Below are 23,657 nucleotides of genomic sequence, written 5' to 3'. Positions count from 1 at the left end.
CTTTCTTTTTTTCTCTTTCTTTCTTCCTTCCTTCCTTTCTATCATCTTTCTTTCTCTCTCTCTCATCTTTCTTTCCCTCTTTTCTTTTCTTTTTTCTTTTCCTTTCTCTTTCCTTTCTCTTTTCTTTTCTTTCAGTAGGCTTCGGGTCCAGTGCAGGGCCCAATGTGGGGCTTGAACCCTTGGATCAAGACCTGAGCCGAGATCAAGAGTTGGACACTCAACCAACTGAGCCACCCAGGGGCCCCCTGTTTCTTTTACTTTTATTCACATGGCTGCTAGAAAACTTAAAATGACCGGCATGGTCTGCATTCCATTCCCACAGGATGACGCCACACTAGAAATTCTGGAAGGAACTCCAGGGTGGTCTGAGGGTCAGGAAAGTTCCTGAATGGGGGAGCGGAGGAGAGGATTTCACCAGAGAAGGAGGAAAGAGCTTTATGTTTGGGGGGGGGGGTGCAGGGAACTATTCTAACTCCCTAGCAGACCAGTGGGCAGGGGCAGGAGGAAGCCACCTGTATCATCAGGTGCCTGTTTCAGGTGACTTGTGTGCTCAGGCCAGCCTTTGGTCACCCACAGCACATGGAACTGGGAAGCTGGGATGTGATCTGACTCCAAGCCCTTCAGCCCTCCGGGAGGAGAGGGCCCGGAGTTTGCCCTGCAAGTCACTGGTCCAGACAGTGGCTAACACGGAAGCATTTTTGCATCCGGGCGAAAAGTCCAAGAGTGACAGCGGCTGTTTCAGTGCTGCGGCACTTTCCTCAGCCCTGACTGTTCGGTTTTCTCAACAATCCTACTCAGTTGGTTTAATTACTGCCAGTGTTTCCCAAATAAGAGTCGTCCAGGGGTTCCTAACAGGCATGAGGTCATGCCAGGTAAGAGGGGGAAGCCAGGACTTGCCCCCTGCCCCTGCCTCTGCACTCTGAGCACCAAGCTCCACGGTGTTCCAGCCTCTGCTGGGACCTGGGCCCCACCCCAGCGGCCCGCCCCGCCCCGCCCCGCCCCGCAGCTGGCCGCTGGCCCGGCGGGCTTTCCTGGACTCTGCTGTCTGCTCCTGATCCAACAGGTACAGCCCGGAGTCCCTGCCCAGCACCCGGCCCTGGGCCCCAGGCTGTGGAATGTAGGAGAAGCATCCAACAGCCCGCACTCCCAATTTCCTGCCGGCTGGGGCAGTGCCGCTTGGGTGAGAGGGGCGGCGGAGGCACCGGCTGCCTCCGCCGCACCCTCGCCCTGCTGTCCCCCCGCCGCTCACTCAGGCTTTGCTCCCCTCGGGGCTCGCGGGGCCTCTGCCTTTCGTCCGGCCCTCTGTTTGTTGTTTCGCCCTGGCAGGTTCCATCTGGCACTTAGATCTTATAAATAGCCGCAGCTAGGGTGTGACTCGGGTGGAGACGTGGAGCTGGTACTCCACCCTGAAGGGGAAAAAAGCTCATTTAATTCATTTCTGCACTTGGAAGCCTCTCCCTTTTCGAACGCCAATTAGGCGGCAGCTGCTGGGGACTTTTTTCCTCTCCTTATCCCAAGATGGCAGGCTGATTTTCTGCGCCTGTTGACTTAAGCTCTTACAGGAGGTTGGGTGGGGCGGGCGTGGTAGGACCGCGGCCGCTCTGAAGTGGGCTGGCCGAGTTTTGCTGACTTTCCGCGAGAGCCTGTGGGTGGGAGCGGGTGAGGTTCCACAGAGGACCCAGCCCTCGTCTGTCTCTTCCAGGACGCTGGGGTTTGGGGTAGGGAGAGGACTTCCCTGGGAGGGGGAGATCCGGCTGGCCAACGCCTCGGGAAGCCCCCCGGACTAGCGCCCTAACCAGATTCCCCGCCGAAGGGCTCTGGGCCTCTTGTCTCCTGTAGGATTTGGGGCTCTGCACCACGCATCTGGCATCCATCCTGTGCTGCCTTGTGGTTTAAGTTGGCTCTAAAGAGCTGTGTCCTCATCAGTGTTAGTGGGGGTTACAGTGCCCGCCCAGAGTTCTCGGGCGGGTGGCTTGGTTCAATGCACGGAAAGCATTTGGCATGGAGCCTGGCACACAGTGAGGGCGCACAGATGCCAGCTCTCGCCAGCTTCCGTATTAGGTTGAGACACAGAGCCAGATAAACGCTCAAAGAACAGTTCCTGAAGGCTTGCAAGCAACTTATAGGAAGACCAAAAATAAACTGGAGGGTTTCCAGGTATCAGCCAAATGTTAATATCTTAAGAGATTTTTAAAAATGAAAGTATTAGATAATAAAATGTAGACTGCATATTAATACATAATGAAAGCATCACAAGGTAAAATAATGACAAAGAAGCAGAGCAAGGGGGTATGTCAGCAGACAAAAAATGAGAAACACCCAAACAACACTCACCCTCCAGGGATCATTGCTATTGTGAAAACTCCTTGATGTGTGACCTTTTGGCTCCTTTTCTATACATATATTAATTTGCGTGTGTGTGTGTGTGTGTGTGTGTGTGTGTGTGTGTGTGTGTCCGGGCAGGCAGGAGAGGAGGTTCTGATGCAGTCAGCGGAAGGAGTTCTTTGGATTTCTGTGGATGTGCCTGGGGCTTGTGTGACTGAATGGGGGAGACACAGACCTGGGGTGTGCAGGGAGCCCCACAGAGAGAACAGGGATGGCGGGAGAGGGATGTCATGGCCTTTGTCCTCAACCCTCCTTGGAATCAGGCTTGAGTGTTCTCCAAGGAGATGGGTAGGAGCCATCGTCTAACGGGACTGCCCTCACGAAAGACTGGGAGACTCTGGGCTTAGGCCTCAGCACCCAAATGACAAGCTGTCCAACAGAGCTGGGGAGGCGGTCTCAGCACTGCCGGCAATGGGCAGTCTCTTTACGGCTCTGTTTGGTGGCCCCCAACGATGGTGACTCACTGAAGACAAACCCGATGGAGAGCTCTGTGTGGCTCCTGTGGCCAAGACATTGAGACCCCTTCAGAATCGCCTGGAAATAACAGGGAGGGTTCAAAGAGGGGCTCAGGTCCTTCTGTTTGGCAAGGGGAGCTCGGAGTCATTGGAATTTGGGTGTAAATGTGGATATGATTTCATTATTAGATAATATTCAGTCATTTGTATCATTTCATCAGTAGCTCCTGCATGGTTAAATTAGGATGAAAACATTGCCTTGATTTGATTATTTTTTTATTCGAGTATAATTAACATACGGTGTTATATTAGTTTCAGGTGTACGATATAGTGATTCAACAGTTCTCTACATTTCTCAGTGCTCATCATGATGAGTGTTTTCTTAATCCCCTTCATCTATATCACCCGTCGCCCCCACCCGCCTCCCCTTTATGGTAACCATCAGTTTGTTCTTTAGATTTCAGAGTCTGGTTTTTCTTTGTTTCTGGAGAGTCCATTCCAGCATCTATTAAACAAGAATCAGAAGGAAAGATTCGAAGCAATATCCCAATACTCTTTAGATTCTATCAACTGTGAGACACTATGGATTTTCTTTTTTTTTTTATTAAAAAAAAATTTTTTTTTCAACGTTTATTTATTTTTGGGACAGAGAGAGACAGAGCATGAACGGGGGAGGGGCAGAGAGAGAGGGAGACACAGAATCGGAAACAGGCTCCAGGCTCTGAGCCATCAGCCCAGAGCCCAACACGGGGCTCGAACTCACGGACCGCGAGATCGTGACCTGGCTGAAGTCGGACGCTTAACCGACTGCGCCACCCAGGTGCCCCAGAGACACTATGGATTTTCAAAGACGGCTGACTGCCTTTCATGCCTCTGAACTCCGCCCTTCCTTGGCATGATGGAGAAGGAAAATGAACTCAAGACCCACCTAGTACAGCATCTGAAATCTAATTAGGTACCCAAACAAGCGAATTCTTTGAACTCAACGCATCCCAAGTTGCAAAAGTGGGCCAAGTCTCTTGGCTCCTAGGACTGCAGCTTTGCCTCCTTCAGGAGCTAGAGAGCTGATGCTCAGGAGAACTGCAGGTATGCGCCAGGCCCTGGGAAGAAGCACACCTTCCTGTGTAATGCGAAGGCCTCGGTCCAGACTTCATTCTCGCCGGGTCTCAGGGTAAGTGCAACAGCGGAGGAAAATCTAACTACAGGAGGGCGAAACCTCTTTCCGAGTGATAATGCTGCCTAGCAGGGTGCCTTGGGAGAGCTCGATTGTACGGTACGTCCCTTCTGTACACAGGGCCTGTGAGTCATGCTCCTTAGGGAAGATCAGAGGAGAGAAAGCCTAGTGGCTGGCAGGTGCCTTAGGTCCTTCAGATAGGTCCTTGTCTCGGGGCCCCTGTGACCTGTGAAGATCTTCAGGGGTCAAACCTCTTATTCTGTCTTCTCTGGGCCCCCTCTTCCCAACTGGAATGAGTATCACCGTCTCCTCAGAGCACCATTTCATTTCCTCTTCATAGACTAAGCCTTTATCAGATGTCACGATGTTTTGCACCGAGGCATCAATGTCACTGTTCAGACAGACAGTATTTTGAAACCTGAAGACAGAGAAGAGCGTGGAATAGCTGCAGATACAGACAGTTGATTTCATCCATTCATTCATTTTTCCCTTGAGTGCTTAGAGAAACACTTAAATCCTCTGTCTCCTCTGCTGGTGCGTTGCTCAAGCCAACGTGCTCTCTGAGCTGGACCGGTGCAGTACTTTCTGAATAGTTCTATTTGCTCCCATTCTTTTTTTAAAAAATATTTTTAAAAGTCTATTTATTTCTTTTTTCAAAATGTTTTTTTTCAATTTATTTTTGAGAGAGAGACAGAGAACGAGCAAGCGAGGGGCAGAGAAAAGGAGACACAGATTTCAAAGCAGCCTCCAGGTCTGAGCTGTCAGTACAGAGCCCGACTCAGGGCTTGAACCCACGAACTGGGAGATATGACCTGAGCCGAAGTTGGACGCTTAACCAACTGAGCCACCCAGGTGCCCCTAAAGTTTATTTGTTTGTTTGTTTGTTTGTTTTTTAGTTTATTTATTTTTTTTTAGAGAGTGACAGAGCACAAGCAAGGGTGGGCAGAGAGAGAGGGAGACACAGAATCCAAAGCAGGCTCCAGGCTCTGAGCTGTCAGCACAGAGCCTGACGCGGGGCTCGAACTCACAAGCCGTGAGATCATGACGTGAGCCGAAGTCGGACGCTTAACCGACTGAGCCTCCCAGGCGCCCCATGTATTTATTTCTAAGTTACCCCTAAACCCAGTGTGGGTCTTGAACTCATGATCCCAAGATCAAGGGTCACATGCTCCTCTGAGCCAGCCAGGTGCCCCTGTTTACCTCCATTCTTGATTTTCTCCAACTATTCTCATCAAGGTGATCTTTAAAATTAAAACAAAAACAAAAACAAATTTCATCTTGTCTCTCGGATCCCTGCTGAAAGTCACTGACTGGCTTTTTCACTTCCCTCCATTCTCCAGGCTACTGCCTCCTCTCAGGGTCAGCTCCCCCTCCTTTGTGTGCTGCAGTGACCTTGCCTCTCTTTCAGATCCTCAAATCTGCACGAGCCTCCCCTCTGGCTCCAGAACCTTTGCCTGGACTCACCCCTCCCTTTCCCTCTTCATGTGAAATTAACTCCTTTACTTCAAATCTCAGTTCAAACCTTGCTTCCTCAGAAAGCCTTTCACAGCCTCCAGGCTTAAACAACTTCCTTGAAATACGTTCTCTTAACACTTGGTGGTGTGTTTCATATCACTTAACTAGAGTGGGTGCCTGTTTGTTTTTCTGGGTGGTTATTTGATACTGACGGGCATTAGTCTGTCTCCCCCAGTAAATTATAACTGCATGGAAATTGGGTCTGTGCCTGTTCCCTCTTCATTATACTCTCAGAGCCTAGCACAGAGCCCATCGCAAGAGCGTTCAATAAATGTTTTTCAGATACTTGTCAGATACGTAGACTTGGCTCCCAGGAGTTTGTCATCAGCTAGGAGAGAAACATCCCAACTTCTCCTCCAAAGCCCTCTTCTGACGTCATCTTCATTGTGATGCTTCCCTGCCCATTTCCCTTTCCTCACCTCCCTGGGCAAGAGAAAGCCCCTCCGCACGTGCCCCAGCCTACTCCGTGTTGCTTAGTAACCCCACCTTGGGCTTTCAGAAGACGGGTCTGCCCTCATCCATACTGTCAACTGGACAGCTCCCCCTGGATGCCTGTATCCCTTTGTTCGGGATGCTGTAACAAAGTACCACAAACTGCTTAAAGCAACAGAAGTTTATTTTCTCACAGTTCTGGAAGCTAGAAGTCAAAAATCAAGGTGTTGCCAGGGCCACGCTCTCTCTGAAACACAGAGGAGAGTCTTTCCTTGCCTCTTGTAGATTTTGATGTTTTCTGGCAATCCTTGGTGTTTCTTGGCTTGTAGGTACATCACACCAATCTCTTCCTCCGTGGTCACCTAGCTGTCTTCTTATAAGGACACCAGTCACATTAGATGAAGGGTCTACTCTCCTCCAGATGACCTCATCCTAATAGTAACCAATTAGATCTATAACTACCCTATTTCTAAATAAGATCACATTTTGAGCTCTTGGGGGGGGGCGTTGACCTGAACATATTAAAAAAATTTTTTTTTAAGTTTATTGATTTGGAGAGAGAGGGAGAGGCAGAGAGAGAGAGAGGGAGAGGCAGAGAGAGAGAGAGAAAGAATCCCAAGTAGGCTCCATACTGTCAGCAGAGAGCCCAATGCAGGACTCAAACTCATGAATTTTGAGATCACGACCTGAGCCAAAATCAAGAGTTGGACGCTTAACTGACTGAGCCACCCAGGTGCCCCACTGAACATATCTTTTTTTAAAGTTTTTATTTGATTATTTTGAAGTTTATTTATTTATTTATTTAGAGAGAGAGAGCAATGGGGGTGGGGGGCAGAGAAAGAAGGAGAGAATCCCAAGAGGCCCACACTGATAGTGTGGAGCTCGACTCAGGGCTCAGTGTCACGAACCGCGAGATCATGACCTGAGCTGAAATCAACAATCAGACACTTAGCCTACTGAGCCACCCAGGCGCCCCAAGCATACATTTTTGAGAGACACAATTCAGCTCATAACAAACACATTATGTAACTCAAATTCAGGTCCCAAATCGCCCTCAGTGTCTTTCCCCCCAAGCCCATTCATCCTCCTATATTCCTTATCTTAACGGGTGGCACCGAGATTCATCTAGAGCAGAATAGAAAGTCATCTTATTTTTCTCCTTCTTCCATATTGAATCAGTCATGAAGTTCTACTGACTGTCTCTTTAACGTTTTTCATATTCATCCCCAGTGACTCTATTTTAGTTCCTCCATCATCTTTAACCCGGACAATTGTGGGAATCAAACTGGTCTTTCCATCTCCTGTCTCAACCCTTTTCTAATTCATCCTGCATGCTGCTTCATGAGGGATGCACTTAAAATGCAAAATGACTGTGATACTATGTTTAAAACTCTTCAAAAGCTTTGCTTTGCACATACGGTGGTCCAAACTCTTACGCAAGGCACACAAGATTCCATCATCTTACCCCTACCTTTCTTTTTTTTTTTTTTTTTAAAGTTTATATATTTATTTTGAGAGAGAGAGAGAGAGAGGGAGGGAGAGAGAAAGCACGAGTGGGGGAGGGGCAGAGAGAGGCAGAGAGAGAGAGAATCCCAAGCAGGCTCTGCATTGTCAGTGCTGAGCCTGATGCAGGGCTCGAACTCACAAACCGTGAGATCATGACCCGAGCCACAGTCAAGAGTCTGTCGCTTAACCAAATGAGCCACCCGGGTGCCCCTTCCCCCTACCTTTCTTAACTCAATTTTTGCTACTGCCTGTCTGCACTCTCTTCTCTAATCATTTTGAACTATTCAGTTTCCTAAACGTAGGAAATGGTTTCCTGTCTTTGAGCTTGTGGCAGAGACGTTTGCCACACTCACAGAACAGCCACGTGTCCCTGTACAGTTCATAACCTGATGAAACAGGTGATTTGTTCTGGCCAATGAGTGGGAATGGAAATTATCTCTACCACCTCTGTGCTGAGGAATTCACCTTCAGTGTGTTACCTTCAAGCTTTCTGTTCCCTGCAGGGCCAGCTTGGAAGCCACATGTTCTGGATGGTAGGGCTATTAGAGCGTATGGACTCTGCTCGTTTCGGGCCTCAGAGGACTGTGGAGAGCAGAGCCTTGCCTATTACTCCTCCTACCCACCCCCGAACCAGCTGACCGGCCTTGGACGTGACTTGAGTGAAAAATAAATCTTAGTTATATTTAGCTACCAAGGTTTCAGGGTCATTTTGTTACCATGGCATAACTTAGGCCATCCTGACTCATGCAAGGGGTTCCCTCCGCCTGGAAAAGTCTTACTGATCCTTCTAGCCCGATGCTGTTCTCTTTTGTGAAACTGATCTGACCCATTGCCACTGCACCTTGTATATAATGCCACCGTCGTCCTTATCACATGTTATCACAATCATTCAATACCCAGTGAATCATGAAATAGTAGATGGTGTGTGCCTCGAGGGCAGGGTCTGTGTGCTGGTCAGCTGTCAGGTTTTTATCTCCAGCACCCCACAGGGTGTTGGGCATAAAGGGGGTACCCAACCCAATAAATAATGAATGAATGAATGAATGACCTGACTGCATGTAATCTGTCAGTAGAGAGTGATGGGGAAGGCCTCAAGGAACATGAAAACACCGTGTGGGACTCCGTGGCCTGGAGACACGAGGAGTCAGTGACTGCAATTTTGAGCTCATGCCATGTTCAGAGCAACATGGCCTCTATGATATATATCCCTGAGGCTTCAGTGAGTGAAAGGATTATAGACGATAAAACTATCGTGTGCAATCAGGAAGTTTAAAAGGGAGTCCAAAAAGTACTTTTAACTCATGAGCGAGTACACTAGAGTGGAATAAAAATGCACTTTCTTATTGGCAGAAACTGATGATTTAGGGGGTGCCCCAGGTGGCTCAGTTGGTGGAGCCCCCGACTTTGGCTCAGGTCATGATCTCGCAGTTTGTGAGTTCGAGCCCTGCATGGGGAGGATCGCGGCTGTTGGCGGAGAGCCCGCTTCAGAGCCTCTGTCTCCCTCTCTCTCTCAAAAATAAATAAACATTTTTTTTAAAGAGAAAGTGACGATTTAGGAAATAGCATTGCATGTTTTTGACACAGCCAGAATGACTGTCAAATTAAAATCGTGTATAACTGGCTCACTGGAAGAGCATGAAACAGGGATTGTGAACCAAATGGAACTCTCCCCCTCTTTCTCTCTCTATCCATCTGTCTATCATCTCTCGCCACTGGGAGCAGTAGGGGCAGATCCAAGTTTTGTGGGGGCCCCCATTGTCTCCTTCAATTTTATTCGATGGCGGCAGCAGCCCTCTCCCTCCAATGATGACTTGGGCCAGTGAACTTGCTGTCGTGCTCAGATAACACAATACTCCTTTGAGTTGCAAAGAAGTAGCCTGCCTTCGGACCTTCACATTCTAAGTCCCAGGTAATAGTTAAAACTCTGAAACTGATTTAGCCTGAAATCTTTTCTTCTCCCTTGGCTCAGACCCGCCTCATCCTGGAAGCCTGCCCTGGGAAAGGGGGCATGGCCCTTCTCCTCGCCTCCCCCTCTGCTCACCTCCTCCCCCTTGCTAGCTGCTGCTTCCCTCCGTGCTTGGAATGAAGCCCAGAAAGGGGAGAGGTAAGGGAATAAGATCGTTCTCACGTGGCTGGGTGGCCTAAGCCCTTTGGGCCGGCAGCTGGCCTCCATGGGGTGGCCTGGCAGATGATTAAAGCTGGCCCTGTCACGGGCTCTGCAGAGGCCTCCAGCTGGGCCCCCCGTCTCCTGTGGTTCCCTTGACCCAGGCTGAAGGTCTCTATCCCTCTGGGTGGTCTCATATGACTCCTTCCCCAGCTCCTGGGATTCCGGAGGTATAACGGCCAGCCCCTTTCTGCTGAGGTCTTCTGTTCATGCCTACAGGCCCCAAGACCACCCCACAGTGCCCCACACCTGCGCCCTTTCCCACGGGGACCACATCTGGTCTTGGGACACTCCCCTTGCTCTGCCACCAAAGTAGTATCCGCCACTGACGTTTAAATGTCTCTCACGCCGTTCTGTGTGCTTTAACATGTGTTATCTCAGTGAACGCTCATAACCACCTACGACGTGGGTAGATCTGGCAGGCCACGTCCGTGAGTGTTTATTTAACAACTTCTGCCTTAAGTTCTGCTGTCACAAAACACTGCAGGCACCTTTCATCTGTCACTGATTTTGATTACAGACCTAGGAATGCAGAGATTGAGGCTTTCCCTTAGCTTGACCGCAAACTCACCGCGAGTCTCAGGGCCGATCGGTAATATCTCTGGAATGGACTCATCAACACCAAGGTTCCTTCTCACCCTAAAATTCTGTGACTTAAGAGCTCATTCTAGGATAAGGAGTTGCATGTAGGTGTTCAGGGTAGGAGGTAAGAAAAGGCTAGTTGGGACCTAGGGCATGGAGAAGCCTGGACAGTGTGGATACAAGTAGCCCTGAAAAGTCTCGAGCATATTTAAGTTCTGACAAAATGATCATTCAGATGTCTCCAGACCTAGGTGTCTATCGTTTCTTTTACAATCCTAACGAGAGATCTCAGTAAAAAGAGAGGTTTTCACTCTTGGTTTCAGCTCAGGTCCCGATCTCATGGTTTGTGAGATCGAGCCCCACGTCGGGCTCTGTGCACTGACAGTGAGGAGGCTGCTTGGGATTCTGTCTCCCTCCCTCTCTGCCTTCCTCCCCTTGTGCTCCCTTTCTCTCTCTCAAATAAATAAATAAACTTAGAGAAAAACAATTTTAAGAAAAGGCTATAAAATTCAGCATGAAAATGAATATTGATTTGGAATGAAAAGAAAAAGTCCCCGGAAGGCTCCTCATTAGCTTTATAGTGAATCTGCTTCAAAGCGAAGGCGGCTTGGTCTGTCTTGTTCAAAGCTGTGTCCTCTGGACTTCGAACAGTGTCCGGCACATAGTAGGTGCTCAAGAAATACTTGTAGAATCAAAGGGTGATTGACACTAGAGAACTGGTTAAAGGAGAGAGCAAGAAGAGGTAGGAAGTGTTTCCGTAACTTGCCCCTAAACGCGATCAGTAATCACGAGAACTGGATTTGAACGTGGGTGTCTCTCCCCTCCTCTCTGGGTTCGTGACTGCACAGCTAGACTCCATCCCCAGCCTCCCTTGCAGTCGGGGGTGATGTGACCATATGACAAAATTCTTGCAAGTTAAAGGTGAGCAGACATCAAGGTGCTACGTTGTGGCTTGAGCCTTAAGATGATGGGTACGCCTCCTCCCCACACCCCCTTTCTACCTGCTGGCTAAAATCTGGATATGGGGCTGATTCGGTTTGACAAGAACACGGAGGGGTTGGCAGAGTCACCACTTGGAAAAAACCATGGTTCCCGAATGATCACAAAGAAACAGAGCTCCTCCACTGGCCTGCACAGTTCACGTCAGGATTGTGCCTTGACGGACAAATAACCCTCTTTGTTCTGTAAGCCACGGTGTTTTGAGACCTCTCCGTTTTAGCGTCACACTCGTACCATTTTTCGAACGCAGGCCCTTGGCATCACACTGTAGTTTCCCTGAGCAACACTGCCAGAAACGGGGAGAGGGGTTCATTTGCAGTCTGCCTGACAGACGCCTTGTGTTTTTCTCGTGGCTGTCCCTCACGCTTCCTTCCCTGGGAATATAACCGTGGCCAGCTATGTGTCCGGTACTGTCCTGAGAACCTTCCACGAAAAGACTTATAGTGCAGACAGTACTATGATGTCCGTTTTACAGCTGAGGAAACTGAGGTGCAGAAAGGTTAAGCAACACAGCTAGGGAGAGAGCTGGGATTTGGACCCGTGCGGGTCGCTTCCACTGCTTACGCGGCCAGTCGCCTTGGCATGTTCTTCTGACCCCCTTGCTTCCTTTCTTTTGCTGTCCTCCCATCCTTCAGATCCATTCAATTCTCCCATTGTGAGTAGGCCAACAGAAACACCAGCTGGCCATAAATAAAAAGAAGTTTCTGCCTCTTTCTCTCTGTCAACGGTTCCACTTTTTACATCTCTTTGGTGTCTTCATACAGTGTTGGGAACTCTTGGGTCTGGGGAGTGCCATCAGCCAGCATTACATCAGGCACACCAGGCACAGTGAAGAGAGCCCCGAATCAGAAGCTGGAGTTTCCATCTCTTGGCCTGGCTCTGCCGTGGCTTTGTGCACAGCCTTGACCGTGGCACTCCTCTCCGTAAAGTGACAGGCATGGACGGTCTCTAAGATCCTCATTGCTCTGAAATCCATAACCTGTGAGTCTTTCCTTCCTTGGTCCACTGTCCGTCCTCTGGCAGTGCTGGCCCATTTGCGGAAGACCAGGGAGCAGGGAGCAGCTCTGTATTTGAGATCTTGAAGGACACCTCGTGGTGCCACTGGAGTCGGAGACGCAAAAGGAAAAGATGAGGGTAAGTCGGACTCTGTCAGTTTCCTGGCAGTCCAGCCATCTCCAGGCTCAAAGGTCTCCCGCGTACACAGGTGCAAGTGAAATAATATTCGAGAGTGAGAATGGGGACAAGAAAGCTTCCAGGCTTGGAGAGGGAACATGAACCCACTGACCAGTGAAATGATCCCCAGATCATTCCAGAATCCCAGTTTGCCTGCAAGCAGGGACAGCATGCCTTCCAAGAGACTAACAGATAAATGTAGCTCCATCGCCTATGAACTTCTGTCAGTCATGGCAAAACACGGATCTGCTAAAAGAGTCTGGGAAAGAAGAATCTGAAGATGCGTGAATGAGTAAACGAAATAAGGGGCGAGGCAGTTTCCCTCCTGTGAACATCTTGAGCAATCAGACGGCTCTCCGAGATGGCGTAGATGAATCTCCCCGTCACTACTCCATGCTGAATTGGCCGTGGCTTGAACATGTGTAGGTTATGGGAAAACTTTGAGTCTGGCTCTCTGCTGAAATCAAACTTTTCCTCCTCCCTGATTTTTACCGTAGTCACTCTTCTGGAAATTACTTGCACGTGGTTGAGAGAGTATCAGTTTGGGGCTAAGAAAATGGCAGCCAGGACCCATTTGGTCATATGATGAGCAGTAACAGGAAAAAACAGGGAAGAGATAAAACCTAAAACTGGGTGGGCCTCTGCCAAGGGGAGGATGTCTAGTGCTCTTTTGCTTTCTCAACAAAATTACGAAATTATGCGCTTTGACTCGCGTGGCTAAGCAGATGTTCTCTTTGCTGCGAATCTATTAGCTCCTTGCTTACTCTGCCGAGTGGGTGGCGCAAAAAAAGATGAGCTGCAAAGAAGGAGCCGGCAGGGACAGGAAAGGACACGGGGCGTGAGAGATTAGGAGCTGAGGGACAGCGACCCTGAATTGAGACGAAAGGGGCTTCTGAAGGAGCAAGGCTGCAGCATGTTTAGTTAACGTCTTTCCAACAAAGGAGAAATTTTGTGCAGCCACAGATCATTTGCAATTCAAAGAGCAAGAGGCAAACCGAGCTGAGAACATACTTTGTGTGGAAAGGCATTCATAGTATCCATGCCCCAAATACCTCCCACCCAAGGGAAGTCGTCCGGTACCTTTGAGAGCTTTTCACTGACTTGGGGCCCTCAGTGCCGCCATTTTCCCTCTTTCTCCCTCTCTCCCTTTCCTCTTCCCCCTTCCGTACTGGTTGCCTGTCTGTCACTTCAATTCAGTCCAGCCATCTGGAACCTTCCCTACTAGATAATATCTCCACCTCAAATTAAAAAATGGCCCTTTCCTACTTGATCAGAGCCCTGGTATCTGGATGGTTGAGGAAGATTGCTGAATGGCAGTGTGAGGTGGAGATTTCCCGGGGATTTCAATCACCTTGCTCCCCCTCTACCCTTCATGATAAAGGCTAATCAGGAGGGGAATGAAAACAACACGCAATCTTACGAGAAATGAGGAATGGGCCAGATGCAACCCACAGAGGCTGGCTGAGATTTCAATTTTCTTACTGTAATGAAAACTGCATTTCCATGAACCGTTGCGGTAGAAATTACTTACCGGCGGTCACCTGTGATAGCATCACCCCGCGGCTCACGTGGTGGGCACGGATGCCGCCAGGGACGGTTGCTGAAGCGCCTTCTCGTGATCACCTTCCACGCGGTCCTCAGGATGCCGCAGATGGGCGGAGGCGGCGCTTTCGTGTGGGAAACGAGGCCCGATCCATAATATGATGGTGATTTAAAACAGTAGTTCCTTCTCCTACCCTTTTCCTGTGACCTTTCCTTCACGGTTCGAATCTGTGATTTCCTGCTGGGGTCCTGCAGGATGCCAGATGGAGGTCAACCGTAATAAGTGATGGCATTACGTTCAGGTACCTGCTACGTGCCTGGCAGTGAGCTGGTGCTTCTTTTACGTTCTCCCTCATCATCTCCATTATCCTGTGCACCAAAGATTGTCCTCCAGTGCTCTCCTTTCCTTTCTTCCTTAATAATATAATTATACATGTTTTTTTCTTTAAACGAGGCCCATGAATTCCTACAAGAAGACCACATAGCCCAGCCTCCCCTGTGGCTACGTGTGCCCATGAGGTCATTGTGTTGGAAGCAGAAGTGTTCTGTGCGGTTCTGAGGAAGTGTCCTAAACAGGAAGAAACATGCCCCTTTTTGTCTCTTCTTTTTTCTATGCCAGTTGGAGCGTGGATGTGATGGCTGGATGTGAACAGCCTTCTTAGACCATGAGGTGGAAACCACTTGTTGAGCATGGTAAAGCAACGAGAAGGAGCTAGAGTCGCTGATGATTGTGGAGGAGAATTTTGAGGGTTTTGGTCACCTGATCTGATCCTGTCCTACCAAAAGCACCCAGTAAGAAAGTCGTAGAATGAGGTGTTGGGGAATATGGGCTCTGGGGTCAGACACACCCGGATTAAAATCCTACCTCTCCTACACTTATCAGCTCCATGATCTTAGGCAAATTACTTAACTGTTCTATGTCTGATTCTTCATTTGCAAAATCAGTATAAGTAAAAAGTAAGCAAAAGGGATTTGGGGAAAAATCTTTAAAAATTTTCAGCATAGTGCCTGGCACATGGTCAGTGCATGACAAAGGATAGATAGTATTATTCTAATATTATAGATGAGGAAACAAACTTCAGCAAAGTTAGGAAACTTCTCCAAGGCCATGAACACAGATAAATAACTGAGAGTTTTAGATCCGGGAGCTCCCGAGTTTTCCATGACATTGACCACCATGGATGCCCAGATGTCACCATGAAAAACAAGGGAAAAAATTTGAACTCTTTTTTATACTTTCTAGTGAACACATGTACACACACACACACACACACACACACACACACAACACACTTTAGGTAGTTCAGTGCATTCTTCGAATGTAAAATGAGCAGTTTTACAAAAGAATCTACCAAAATGGAAATGTTTGTTTGAACTAACATGTACTAATATCACTAGGTACAAAGTTTCCAGCAAGCTATGCTGCTGTCTGCTGACCCCTCAGGGTCACCTGCTGGTGATCAGTCCCCTGTGACATGGTCACATTCTGCATTTCCTTGTGTCCACACCGAGCTCAAGCTCATTTTTCAATTTGCAGATGAGTTGAGCTCAGAATATCAGTCCTTAGTATGTCAAGTCTGTGCAGTGGTGTCCTTCCAACCCAGACTTTCTGTCAGACCAGGGCTAGGGTTTGGATGGGATTGTTTTATAGCAACTGTGAGCTTCTAACAATGAGGGTGGCTCAGTGGCCTATAAGTCAAAGTGGATGAATTGAGAAGGCTGTGAACTCTATCAAGGCAGGGACTGTGTCTGTTTTGTTCACCGATGTATCTCTACTCAGAAGGACTTAATCACTATGTACTGAATCGTGTTTGGATGAATGAGGTCTCTCAGGATCACCATGCAATAAACCATCATGGCTGAATCAAACCACCAAACTGATGCTCACTGGACTTCCCCGTGGGGCCCAAGTATGGGGGTCACTTGTCCAGCACCCAATCCTACCATTCCAATTGTACTCCTTCTGTCTTTTAGGGAGCTTCCCACCATGAGCTGCTTTGGGGAGGGCAGATGGTGGAGGGAAGTGCCTGCTCTTATAAATCAAAGTGATCAGATCCTCTCTCTGGGAGCTTTGAATTCAAGGATGTAAGATGATTGGAGGCTGTTCACTGCAGGACCTGGGTGGAGTGTAGGCCATATGCTTCTGCTCTGAGTTTTGCTGTGTCTCCTTCAACCTTGCCTTTACCAGCTCCCTTAGTCCTGCCCACATTCCCACCCTCGACCTCAAACCTCCCACAGATTCTGATGTGCCTTAAAGTCATTGAATAATCCCCAGCCCCTTTGTTTCTTAAAATAGCTTTCAAGCAAAATTGCAAGAGGGATTTTGCTGCTAATCTTGGTCTTCACTGATAGACCTAAAGCTTATCTGGTAAATTTCCAAATAGCAACTTGGGAGAAGTTGTGCAGTCAAGGCCAATATTTTTCAATTTGAAATATGGAGACTGAAGTAATTGGAGAAGGTGACAGTGACTATTTTTGAGATGATTATTAGGAGCAACTCTTTGGCACTGAAAAAGTTGGAGAGAAGTGAGTTGAAAACTGGCTCCATGGCTAAATATGGTGCCAAACACCTAATTTTACAATTGTCGGTGAATTTTTTCTCATCAACAAAGAATGTACTTTGGCACGTTTCTCTCCCACCCTCACAGGATGGTCATCGCTGTGCTCTTCACACGTTGTGAGAATTCTGGGTCATTTTCTCAAGTTTGGAATTGTGGATGTGGCCGTGGCTGTTTCCAGACAGAAAACAGTGGAATCCTGGAAAGAGTCAAACAATCAACTGTGATTTTGTACTTCGATCCAGATGAATTAAGCAAGCAGATCCTTTGGGTTTTACACATCTATGAAATATCAGGCCCTCATGTTCTCCTTTTGGGGTGTTCTTCCTCGAAAAGAATGCACTTTCACTATTTAAATCATATCAGTAAATAGTCATATTGTGTCTTATGGTTTTTTGGTCCTTCTGTCTTAAAAAGAATGATTTCAAGAATGAAGTTTCACATGCCGATTTGAATAGTTTAATTTTTGTTGGAATAATTAGTTCCCTTCCTTCTCATCTTTTTCTGAACCCACTGGAAAAAAAAAAAAAAAAAGACAAAGGAGAGAGGCAGAGAGACACCAAAATAACATCTTTCCTGTTGATAAAGCTGACATTGGAGAAAGTGGAATATATCTGTGGCCAAATGGACTTCCTAATCGTGAGTCCACGTGCTGGCTGCACCAGCCGATCTGGTCAGAGGCAGAAGCAGACCACTGCTGGCCTCCACACACGGTAAGCGTGGAGAGCTTTACTGCTGTGCTTGCCGTGGGTTTGACAGCCATCTAGAGCATGTTTTCTCTGCTATTTCCTAAAAGGAAGAAGAGACAGGAAGGGGCTGGGCTGTGCATGCTTGGTTTCTTCCCACAGATTCCTCAATTAGGTAAGTCCCTCTGCTGTCCAGGGGAGGGGTGAAGAAGGGCTCCAGGGAGATACTCTGCTAATGGGGTTCATGCTGCTGGGGAAAGAGCTCCTGAGTGGGAAGAAGCACCCTCCCTAAGAAAGTCTTCAATGACAAAATCTATTGTAGTAGGCATTTTTTATTTCCCAGTTTTGATTTCTAACCCCCTCTCCTCCTCACGTCTCGTTGAACATTCTAATTTGAGCAAGAGAAAAAACTGCATAGTAAAAAGAACACTGGAGACCTGGGTCCTGGTTGGGCTGGTGGGTAAGTCAAAGGGGCTCTCCGGGTCTTGCCTTCCTGCAGTCTGAGAGTGTAGGAGAGGTTGGTCCTTGCTAAAGCCAGTCCTATGGTCTGCCTCCCATACCTTTCCTTCTGGGAACCTTGCCTTCTCTTGTATTTTCAACTTCTTTTCTCCTCAACTGGATTCCTTCCATGTGCTTTTAGACATTTACGGATCTTTCCCACTTAAAGACAATATCCTCACTTGACACCTGCCTTTTCTAGCAGCTTCCTTATCTCTGTGTCTTTTTTTTAATAGAAAAACTTCTTTAAAATGTTATCAGAATGGGCTGCCTCCTTCATCTACTGCTCAAAGTTACCTGGCTTCTGTCTTCTAGCCTTATGATACCTCCCAAATGATTCTCACGAAGGTGGCCAATAATCTGCAGCTCAATCCAGTGGACATTTTGGTTCTTATTGTACTTGATTTCTCAGCATTATTGACACTGCTGACTGGTCCCTGCTTTTCAGAAATCTCATTTCCCTTTGTTTTCCTGACATAACACTTTCTTGGTTATCTGCTTCTGAAGGCGAATTTTCTTCTAGTCAGCTAGATCTTGGAGTTCTGCAATACCCAGGTCCTCTCTAGATTTCTCTTTATTTTCTTTCAGTAAAAGAATGGTTAGACAATATATTTATCCAACACATTTTTATAGGCCCTTATTATGTGGTAGGCACTATCTTAGGCGTGGAAAATTCATGCCTAAGAAGTTATTCCGTGGAAAAAAATATTCCATGCTCTGATGGAGCTCCCACATTCTAGTGAGAGAAGAGAATCAATCAATCAATAGGAAAATAAGTATATTTCAGGTAGTGATAAGAGCTATGATGAAAAATAAGTTGAGGCGAGGGAATGCATATGTGTGTGGGAGGAGGTGAGACTATAGTTATATGGAAGGGGAGGGCAGAGTCCTGAAAGAACTGCGGGACTGATTTTGGTATCAGAAGAACACTGTCGTCATGCAATGGGTTAGGAGGTGTTCCCCTCTACCATATTTTGGAGGAGATTGAGAAGGATTGGTATTACATTTTCTTTAAATATTTAGTAGAATTCACCTGTGAAGACATCTGGTCCTGAACTTTCTTCCAATGGGAGGTTTTGATTACCCATTCACTCTCTTTACTTGTAATAGGTCTGTTGTGGTTTCTATTTCTTCTTGAGTCAATTTAGGTAATTGGTGTGTTTCTAAGAATTTGCTATTTCATGTAGATTATCTGATTTGCTGGGGTACAGTTGTTCACTGTATTCTCTCCTCATAATTGTTATTTCTTTCAAGTTGATTGTAATGTCACCACTTGCATTTCATTTTATTTCTTTTTTTTTTTCCTCAGTCTACCTAAAGGTTTGTCAGGTTTTGAAGTGCACGACTGAACCATAGAGTTATCTAGTGGCAGAGCATTCTAGGCAAGAAGACAAATAATATGAGCCAACATTTACTGAGAACTTTTCTGTGCATCAGACATTTATTCCAAGTGCTTTCCCAGATAGTAAGTGTAGTAATTCATTGTCATCACTGTCATTGTCTTCGTCTCACTTTCCAGATGACAAAACAAGGGCATAGAAAGAGGTGAATGGATTGTGGAGATCCCATGTCGAACGGGGTAGAGCCATGAATTGTGGCAACAGTCTGACTCTGGGACCCCATATCTACCTCCACACTCTTTTTTTTTTTTTTTTTAAGTTTATTTTGAAAGAGACAGAGATGGAATGAGTAGGGGAGGGCCAGAGAGAGAGGGAGAGAGAGGGAGACTCTCAAGCAGGCTCCGCACTGTCAGTGCACAGCCAAAGGCAGGGCTCGAACCCATGAAACCACGAGATCATGACCTGAGCCGAAACTGAGAGTCGGATGCTTAGCCAATTGAGCCACCCAGGCGCCCCACTACTTACACACTCTTACCTTACCTAGTCTATGAGTCCAGTGATAAGAATTATTATCAGAACTGATATCAAAACAAAGAAAAAAACACAAAGCCTCGTCTCCTAGGTCTCAGTATATCATTTTTCTTTTGTGAGAAAGATATGAGAAATGTGTCCTTTCCAGCTCGGAATAAGAATGGTACAATAATTTCACCACCTAATTTTACTCCCCAGCTGGTTCCAGGATATTAATAACTAGAGCTGGACCATTCCTGCTACATTTTGGTTTTCTTAAAAATCTCCAGCTATTTTCTAATATATGCCATTTTATAAAATATATTTTTCCCAAGTATTTTTTTTCCTTCCCAGGGAAACAAAAGTATGTTTTCATAGCACACAATCCATATGCTTCTGATTTACTTGTACTCAAATCTCAAAAATGTTGCTTTATAAGAGCTATTTTATTCCTCTTCAAAGTGACTTGAATAAAAGTTTCTTAACATGTTCTTCCTCTTGAACACTACGTGGTATTTTGCTAGGGAAAGAATATTCTGTTATCACCATAACTTGATTGGTTCAAAACCAAAAGCCAAAGCTTCTTAAAAGGCCCTGGAAAAACATGCTTCCCCATGCATAACTAAATCATGGGATGATTCAGAACCTCTAGGCAACTAATGGTATAGGTTAAGGGTGATGATGGTTCCAAAGAGACAGAAAAGTTTTTAATCATTGGCAATTCCTATGCACCCCACAGTGGAATTGTATTTTTTCTTCTCTGTATACAAAAAAAAGTGGTGAGTGGGAGAAGAAATTTCTCTTGTCAGCTTGAGCTTTAAAAAGAAGAAGGAAGTATGGGGTGAGTGGATGTTTTTAAGCTCAGGCATATGTTAGAGGGGGAGGAAATGAGACTGAGTGAGAAACAAAGTGCTGACGCTGAAGATCCTCCATGGCCTCAGAATGACCCAGGAATCTCACCAGTTCCTATAACAAATGCCACATGCTAAGAGCAAGTTTTGTCAAGGAAGCACTGGCACTGAGTGGAGTCAGCAGAATTAGGAGTGGTGCCAACCAGGGCTCCTGTGTAAGGGGAGAACTTAATTTCCATCCAGCCATCCAACCATCCATCCATCCATCCCTCCCTCCCTCCCTATTTCCCTCCCTTCCTTCCTCTATCCTTCCCTCCTTTCTTCCTTCCCTCCCTCCATTTCTCCATCCATCCATCCCTTCATCCATCCATCCCTTCTTCCATCCATCCATCCTTCCATCCTTCCATCCATCCCTCCCTCCCTCCCTCTGTCCCTCCCTCCCTCCCTATTTCCCTCCCTCCCTTCCTCTATCCTTCCCTCCATCCATCCATCCATCCATCCATCCATCCATCTATTCCTATTTCCCTCCCTCTCTTCCTCTATCCTTCCCTCCCTCCTTCCATCCATCCATCCATCCATCCATCCCTTCCTCCCTATTTCCCTCCCTCCCTCCCTCCCTCTATCCTTCCCTCCTTTCTTCCTTCCCTCCCTCCATTTCTCCATCCATCCATCCCTTCATCCATCCATCCCTTCTTCTATCCATCCATCCATCCATCCATCCATCCCTCTCTATTTCCCTCCCTCTCTTCCTCTATCCTTCCCTCCCTCCTTCCATCCATCCATCCATCCATCCATCCCTCTACCCATCCCAGAAACACTGAGGAAGGCAGGCAGGAAGGGTAGAAGGGAATGGAAATTAAATTCCACTGATCACTTGCTATGCAAATAATGACAAACAGGCTTAATCTCAGAACAAGGCTGATGGATTGGTAGTGTTTGCCTGGAATGCTGTATTGAGAATGATTCTGAGTTCTGATCTGTCTTCTGTAGCAAGGAGTATTGGGATCAATTCAGGGATATTGGCTATGAGCATGACTGGGGCAAAGGTCTGCAGTTACACACATACTCAGAACCACCATACTGTGCCACACTCCAGCTCAGGGCTAGTTAGGGGAGGAGACAAAGGACATTTCTCCTGATACTCACCGAGGGTGGTTGGGAGAGAGGAGCTGGCCATGGTTAGGGGGCAAGGGTGGGATTTGGGAGATGAGGGCTTGGCCTGGGCAGTCCCTGTCACTCTGCCTGGAAAAGCATTAACGATTTGGGTGCTAGTGAACCTTTTTCTGCTCTGAGTCCTGCCGTGTTTTACACAGTGTCCTGATCCCTTAGGTCCTGGTTACTGTGCCCAGTAAGTGAAAGCTTTCCTGGGTCATCCGCTGAAATGCTGGGAAGTCCAAAGAGGTGAGGAGCGTAGCTTTGCCAGTGAGACTGTCCCGGAGTTCAACCCCCCACCACTGAGAAGCACCTTACACTCCCAGAAGCCTTCCCAGGCTCAGTTTTCTCATCTGTAAAACAAAAAAACACCCACCCCTACAGGACTTCAGTGAGGATTAATATATGATATAAAGGGCTTGGCCTCTAGTAACACTTTCTAAATAATTCATATTTTATAAAAATGCTCTCGGCTTTAATTTGGCTTCAGGCTTTTGATCAGACAATAATATTTATTATACACTTAGTAGGTATGAAAGGGAACAGAAAGAGGTCTGAAGTCTAGGGTGACAGGTAAGACACACACAGAATAGAAAACTGTGGGATCAGGGACAAGTGGCTTATTTCTACCCGACATCTGGAAGAGGTAGAGAATCTGAATAGGGTGTACATTTGAGGACAAACAGCGAAGTGACTTCCCTTTTCCTAGCTATGAATTTGGGATATTCTTCTCTTTTCCTGTTTGGGCTTTTGTGTTCCTCAGAGAGGAGACCTCTAATTCTGAGAAGTAGGCAAGAGGAGGTCAAACTACTCACAGAACAATGACTCAAAACCCTGAGTCTTTTCCGGATTTACCTACATTTAAAAACCAAAAATCCTTTGACCCCCCCCCCCCTCAGGACTGCTGGAGGAACAGGGGCTCCTGTGGCTTTCTGGCAAAGGCAGTCAGGGTGTGAGGAAACCAGAAGGAACCAAAACACAATGAGAAACCCCGTTCAGCCGACCACGGAAAAGTCCTCTTTGTTGTTTGAAATTTTTATCTTGTTTGTGGCAAATCTAATGATTCAGTAACGACCACAGCTGTGTTGGGGCCCACGAATTTCCTCAGAGGCTTCCCCCCACCCCCACCCCCCACTTGAGAGCAGGAACAAGGCCAGCTGGGTAGGCCACCCTCCTCCAGCTCTCTTCCCAGTCTCTGCAATGTGTTTGGGACAAGCAGCGCTGGGGGCCGCCGGTCCGGAGATTTTATCCGACTTCTCCCGAATCTAATTCCGTGGGGGAGGAAGCGAAGTAAAACTGGCTGTTTTAGGTTCATGGACGATGCATTTCTGGGCATGAGGTTCAGCTCTCTGTATCCTGCTGTTGAAGTAAGTTTGAGAGAGTCAAATCGTTTCTCACTGTGGTCCTCACTGTGGTAATGACAGAGAGTCACAGAGAAGATTCCGGTTTCCCAGACCCCGCCGAGGGGGGCAGCTGGCACCTGCCGGCAACCGCCTGCTTGCCTCTGATTTCCCTGGGTCAGCATCTCCCTACTGTGCGCGCTGAGCCAAGGAACAAGAAGGAAAGACAAGGCAAGGTGGCCGCCGAGTGGCTCAGGGTTCTGCATGATCTCAGCGCGCAGCTGCAGCTGGCGTGGGTGCGGCTCCCGTGGGGAGGCCCTGGGGGCTCGGTCTCACTGGCATGCTAATGTCCCTCCCTGCCTCACATGCCTCATCTGGGAAATGAAGGCATGGGGGTGTGTATGTGCGGGGGTGGGGAGGGTGGGGAGCTGTGCATTCATTCATTCATTCATTCATCCATGGATCTGTTTGTTTATTCATCCACGTAACTTTTTTTTTTTTTTCCCCACACATTGATTCTGTGCTGGGTGCTGGGGATGCAGAAATGAGTAAGATTGGGCTCCTGCCGTCCTGGGATCACAGTCTTATGGGCAGGATAGGTAAATACGCAAATAAACCCAGAAAAGTCATCTGCGTGATAACAGGAGTGTAAGGTGCCCAGCCCTGTTTAGAAATGTCGAGATAGCTCAAAGGAAAGGATGAGTGAAGGATGCCAAAAGCGTGGAAGAGTGGCTTCCAGAGGGAAGCCTAGATCTTGCAAAAGAACTTTGCCGGACGGAGAACGATAGCAAGGCT

General features: G+C 47.4%; 1 long non-coding RNA gene across 2 annotated transcripts; it reads left to right on the top strand.

Annotated features, from left to right (window-relative positions):
• Positions 1-550: 550 nt before the first annotated feature.
• LOC123596073 lies at positions 551-23,264 on the top strand. Of its 2 annotated transcripts, none has more exons than XR_006711514.1 (4): positions 551-1,063; positions 3,298-4,011; positions 16,576-17,346; positions 21,700-23,264. It is a non-coding gene; the product is annotated as an uncharacterized LOC123596073 (long non-coding RNA). The 2 variants fall into 2 exon arrangements; XR_006711513.1 differs by lacking the exon at positions 551-1,063 and adding an exon at positions 12,236-12,346 and having other exon boundaries at positions 3,675-4,011.
• Positions 23,265-23,657: the final 393 nt, after the last annotated feature.

Source organism: Leopardus geoffroyi, chromosome B1, assembly GCF_018350155.1.
Source record: "Leopardus geoffroyi isolate Oge1 chromosome B1, O.geoffroyi_Oge1_pat1.0, whole genome shotgun sequence".
In the NCBI taxonomy this organism is placed as follows: domain Eukaryota; kingdom Metazoa; phylum Chordata; class Mammalia; order Carnivora; family Felidae; genus Leopardus; species Leopardus geoffroyi.
The sequence above is the reverse complement of the archived record's forward strand: the minus strand, read 5'-3'. Positions and strand labels throughout refer to the sequence as shown.